Here is a 6,000-nt window from a genome sequence, read left to right on the forward strand (position 1 = left end):
GCCTCTCTACTTTCCATTCATTCATTCATCAAATACTCGCTAAGCAACTATAAGTGATCAAGTTCTGTCTCAGCCCTAGAGACACTAGTGATGCAGACAGACAAGGTCCCTGCTCTTATGGTAACAACTAAAAAACAAAAAAAGCACTGCAGGTATGACTGATAAGTGCTGTGGAAGAACAGTAATGTGATAATAACTACAGAGGCAACATTATGCCACCAATCATATACGAAAACACTAAATATATAAAAAGACTACCATCTCAGAGATACCATTAGGATATCTACTAAGAAAAAACAACAAAACAACAAGCATTGGTAAGGATGTAGAGAAACTGCAATGCTTCTGAAGTGTCAGTGGTAATCTACAAAGAAAGTACATTTAATCTTAGATAGTGAAGTAACTAAACAAGATTCTGAGTCCTTCAAATATAATAGGGATTTGAAACAATATATTCTGAAAAGCAGAAACCACTGTCCTCTTTCTTCAGTATGATACTAATTATAGCACAGGCATAAGCAGAAAACAAGTATAACAGATCTTTCTAAATTAAAATGGTGGAGAGGTCTGACAGAATGTGGTCCACTGGAGAAGGGAATGGCAAACCACTTCAGTATTCTTGCCTTGAGAACCCCAGAAACAGTATGAAAAGGCAAAAAGACAGGACACTGAAAGATGATCTCCCCAGGTCAGTAGGTGCCCAATATGCTACTGGAGATAATGGAGAAATAACTCGAGAAGGAATGAAGGGATGGAAGCAAAGCAAAACCACCACCCAGTTGTGGATGGGACTGATAGAAGCAAGGTTGGACGCTGGAAAGAGCAATATTGCATAGGAACTTGGAACGTTAAGTCCATGAATCAAGGCAAATTGGAAGTGGTCAAACAGGAGATGGCAAGAGTGAACACTGACATTCTAGGAATCAGCGAACTAAGATGGACTGGAGTGAGGAAATTTAACTCAGATGACCATTGTATCTACTACTGCGGGCAGGAATCCCTCAGAAGAAATGGAGTAATCATCACAGTCAACAAGAGAGTCCGAAATGCAGTACTTGGATGCAATCTCAAAAACAACAGAATGATTTCTATTCATTTCCAAGGCAAACCATTCAATATCATGGTAATCCAAGTCTATGCTCCAACCAGTAATGCTGAAGAAGCTGAAGTTGAACGGTTCTATGAAGACCTACAAGACCTTCTAGAACTAACACCCAAAAAAGATGTCCTTTTCATTATAGGGGACTGGAATGCAAAAGTAGGAAGTCAAGAAACACCTGGAGTAACAGGCAAACTTGGCCTTGGAGTACAGAATGAAGCAGGGCAAAGGCTAATAGAGTTTTGCCAAGAGAACGCACTGGTCATAGCAAACACCTTCTTCCAACAACACAAGAGAAGACTCTACACATGGACATCACTGGATGGTCGACACTGAAATGAGATTGATTATATTCTTTGCAGTCAAAAATGGAGAAGCTCTATACAGTCAGCAAAAACAAGACCAGGAGCTGACTGTGGCTCAGATCGTGAACTCCTTATTGCCAAATTAAGACTTAAATTGAAGAAAGTGGAGAAAACCACTAGACCATTTAGGTATGACCTAAATCAAATCCCTTATGATTATACAGTGGAAGTGAGAAATTGATTTAAGGGACTAGATCTGATAGACAGAGTGCCTGATGAACTATGGACGGAGGTTCGTGACATTGTACAGGAGACAGGAATCAAGATCATCCCCAAGAAATGCAAAAAAGCAAAATGGCTGTCTGGGGAGGCCTTACAAATAGCTGTGAAAAGAAGGGAAGTGAAAAGCGAAGGAGAAAAGTAAAGATAAACCCATTTGAATGCAGAGTTCCAAAGAATAGCAAGGAGAGATAAGAAAGCCTTCCTCAGCGATCAATGTAAAGAAATAGAGGAAAACAGTAGAATGGGAAAGACTAGAGATCTCTTCAAGAAAATTAGATACCAAGGGAACATTTCATGCAAAGATGGGCTCAATAAAGGATAGAAATAGTAGGGACCTAACAGAAGCAGAAGATATTAAGAAGAGGTGGCAAGAATACACAGAAGAACTGTACAAAAAAGATCTTCACAACCCAGATAATCATGATGGTGTGATCACTCACCTAGAGCCAGACATCCGGGAATGTGAAGTCAAGTGGGCTTTAGGAAGCATCACTACAAACAAAGCTAGTGGAGGTGATGGAATTCCAGCTGAGCTGTTTCAAATCCTGAAAGATATGCTGTGAAAGTGCTGCACTCAATATGCCAGCAAATTTGGAAAACTCAGCAGTGGCCACAGGACTGGAAAAGGTCAGTTTTCATTCTAATCCCAAAGAAAAGCAGCGCCAAAGAATGCTCAAACCACCGCAGAATTGCACTCATCTCACATGCTAGTAAAGTAATGCTTAAATTCTCCAAGCCAGGCTTTAGCAATACGTGAACCGTGAACTTCCAGATGTTCAAGCTGGTTTTAGAAAAGGCAGAGGAATCAGAGATCAAATTGCCAACATCCAATGGATCACTGAAAAAGCAAGAGGGTTCCAGAAAAACATTTATTTCTGCTTTATTGACTATGCCAAAGCCTTTGACTGTGTGGATCACAATAAACTGTGGAAAATTCTGAAAGAGATGGAAATACCAGACTACCTGACCTGCCTCTTGAGAAACCTGTATGCAGGTCAGGAAGCAGAACTGGACATGGAACAACAGACTGGTTCCAAATAGGAAAAGGAGTACATCAAGGCTGCATATTGTCACCCTGATTATTTAACTTATATGCAGAGTACATCATGGAAACACTGGGCTGGAGGAAGCACAAGCTGGAATCAAGATTGCTGGGAGAAATATTAATAATCTCAGATATGCAGGTGACACCACCCTTATGGAAGAAAGTGAAGAACTAAAGAGCCCCTCTTGATGAAGGTGAAAGAGGAGAGTGAAAAAGTTGGCTTAAAGCTCAACATTTAGAAAACGAAGATCATGGTATCTGGTCCCATCACTTCATGGCAAATAGATGGGGAAACAGTGGAAACAGTTGGCTGACTATTTTTCTGGGCTCCAAAATCATTGTAGTTGGTGACTGCAGCCATGAAATTAAAAGATGCTTACTCCTTGGAAGGAAAGTTATGACCAATCTAGACAGTATATTGAAAAGCAGAGACATTACTTTGTCAACAAAGGTCCGTCTAATCAAGGCTATGGTTTTTCCAGTGGTCATGTATGGATGTGAGAGTTGGACTATAAAGAAAGCTGAGTGCCGAAGAATTGATGCTTTTGAACTATGGTGTTGGAAAAGACCCTTGAGAGTCCCTTGGACTGCAAGGAGATCCAACCAGTCCATCCTAAAGGAAATCGGTCCTGAATATTCATTGGAAGGACTGACGTTGAAGCTGAAACTCCAATACTTTGGCCACCTGATGTGAAGAGCTGACTCATTTGAAAAGACCCTGATGCTGGGAAAGATTGAGGGCAGGAGGAGAAGGGGATGACAGAGAATGAGATGGTTGGATGGCATCACTGACTCAAAGGACATGTGTTTGAGTGAACTCTGGGAGTTGGTGATGGACAGGGAGGCCTGGCATGCTGCGGTTCATGGGGTCGCAAAGAGTTGGACACGACTGAGCGACTGAACTAGAACTGGAACTATCAAGATTACACACTATGCAATTCCAATCCCCACTTCTTTTTTCCTCATTCTCATATTCCTATTAACTTTCTTTTCATCAGTTCCTCTGATATCTCAGCACAGAGACAAACTCTTATAATTGTACAGGTACAGGCAGTTCATTAAGCTGTCTTACTGGACTCAGATTGCTGCTGTGGGAACTGCCTCCTCTTAAGTTTCTGGGCTATTATCAGATAGAGGCAACTCTTAATCTCCCTGGCTTCCTTTCCAGGGGCTTATGCCAAGAAAAGGTGGAGAAAAGACCTAGTCCAGTATCTAAAGTACCGTACTTCTAACCATTATGGGCTTTGAGTTGCACGTAATTTACCTTCACAGTAGAATGTACAGTCAATATGCTTTTAGTTATTAAACCCACTTGGCACAGATCTTAGATACACAGAGAAAACAGTACAGCTACCCCTCCCTACTCTCAGTGAACTACAATGTCAACAGGAAGAAAAGGTCTTGGTGAAAAAAAGAAATGTTAAGTTAAAAAAAAGAGAGAGAAATAAGAAATTCCCTGGAAGTCCAGAGGTAGGACTCGGCACAGGGAGCATGGGTTCGATCCCTGGTCAGGGAACTAATATCCTGCACACCTCGTGACTTGGCCAAAAAAAAAGAAAGAGGAGTAATAAGAGAGTACTACAGGGAGAGGAGAGTGTGAAAACAAGTTTGAGGCTGTATTGATCAAGGAAAGTTTTTCAGTACAGTTAAGCCTCAGGCTAACTTTTAAAATGGCCAAGGACATAGTTCAGGGAAGGGCAGGAAGGTTACTTGGAGAATTCAGAGCAGCACTATCAAAGGAAGGTACCAAGTATCAGAACAGAATGATAACTAGTGCTTTTTAAAGTTCTGGTTGAAAAAAACATGTAATAATTCTGCTTTGTTGTTTAGTCACCAAGTCGTGTCCGACTTTTTTGCAACCCCATGGACTGTAGCTTGCCAGGCCCTCTGTCCATGGGATTTCCCAGGCAAGAACACTGGAGTGGGTTGCCATTTCCTTCTCCAGGGGATCTTCCCGACCCAGGGATCAAACCTGCATCTTCTGCACTGCAGGCAGAGTGTAAATGCTCAAGACAAAGAAATAGAAGCTGAAACAGATTCTAAGCAAGAAGAGCTTATCCAGTCTCTGCTTTTATGCCAAACATAATTTTCATATGTGTGTGTGTATATATATATACACACATATACATATATATATGATCTGTCCTCAAGGTACTTTGGCCAGGAGAGGCCACTTAACTTCATAATGACTGGAGTCAGAAAATTGCAGGAGGCTGAAGGATGGGATATTTCCTTACAATGGAGCTGCAACTCCTTAAACAGAAATTTGAAGGCCTATTATAGGCCAGGCACTCCTGCAGTGCATGTGTGGGTGGGGGTAGAGATCAGCTGTTAGAAACTGGCTGACCTCAACCAAATTTGGCAGGCAAACAACTTTTGTCTAGTCCAGAGTGTTGACCTGTACAGTATTTTTTAAATAAACTCTGAGGCATAATTTACTCACAATAAAATGCACACATTTGAAGTGTACATTTCCAAGAAGTTCAATGAGTTTTGACAAATGTACACCATTGTGCTGTCACCACGCCTAAGCAAGAAAAAACATTCCCATCGTCCCTCATGTCATTTTGCAGTCAGTCTCCACACTCATCACCAGGCCAACCACTGACCTAATTTTCGTTACTATAAATTAGTTTCACTTATTCTAAAACTTCAATATAAATGAAACCATACAGTAAGTTCTCTTTCATTTCTTACTTTCACTCAACATGTTTTTGAGATTCATTCACATTGTTGCATAAACTGATAATCCACTGTTTTATCTATTGGTTTATCTATTGACCTTCTGATGATGGTTATTTGGACTGTTTCCAGTTTTTCGGCTATTAGGTACTATGAAAATTAATGTGTCTTTCTGTGAATATGGTTTCATTTCTCTTTAATAAACACCAAAGTGCAGGATGGCTGGGTTGCATGGTAAGTACATGTTTAACTTTAGGAGAAACTGACCAGTTGTTTTCCAAAGTGGTTGTACCATTTCACGCTCCCACCAGCAACATAGATTAATTCTAGCTTTTCAAATCCTCACCAATACTTGGATTTTTTTTTTTTTTTTTTTTAATTTTAGCTACCCTTGTGGGTATGAAGTGGTATCTCACTGTGTTTTTAATTTTTATTTCCCTGGTAACTAATGATGTTGGGCACCTATTCATATGCTTTCAGACATTCAAATATATTTTCTTCTGTAAAGGGTCTCTTCAAACTTCTGCTCATTTTTAACAGGGCCATTTGTTACATTACTGAATTTTAAAATGTTTTATATATTCTGG

This window comes from Bos javanicus, chromosome 5 (genome assembly GCF_032452875.1).
Source record: "Bos javanicus breed banteng chromosome 5, ARS-OSU_banteng_1.0, whole genome shotgun sequence".
Classification (NCBI taxonomy): Eukaryota; Metazoa; Chordata; class Mammalia; order Artiodactyla; family Bovidae; genus Bos; species Bos javanicus.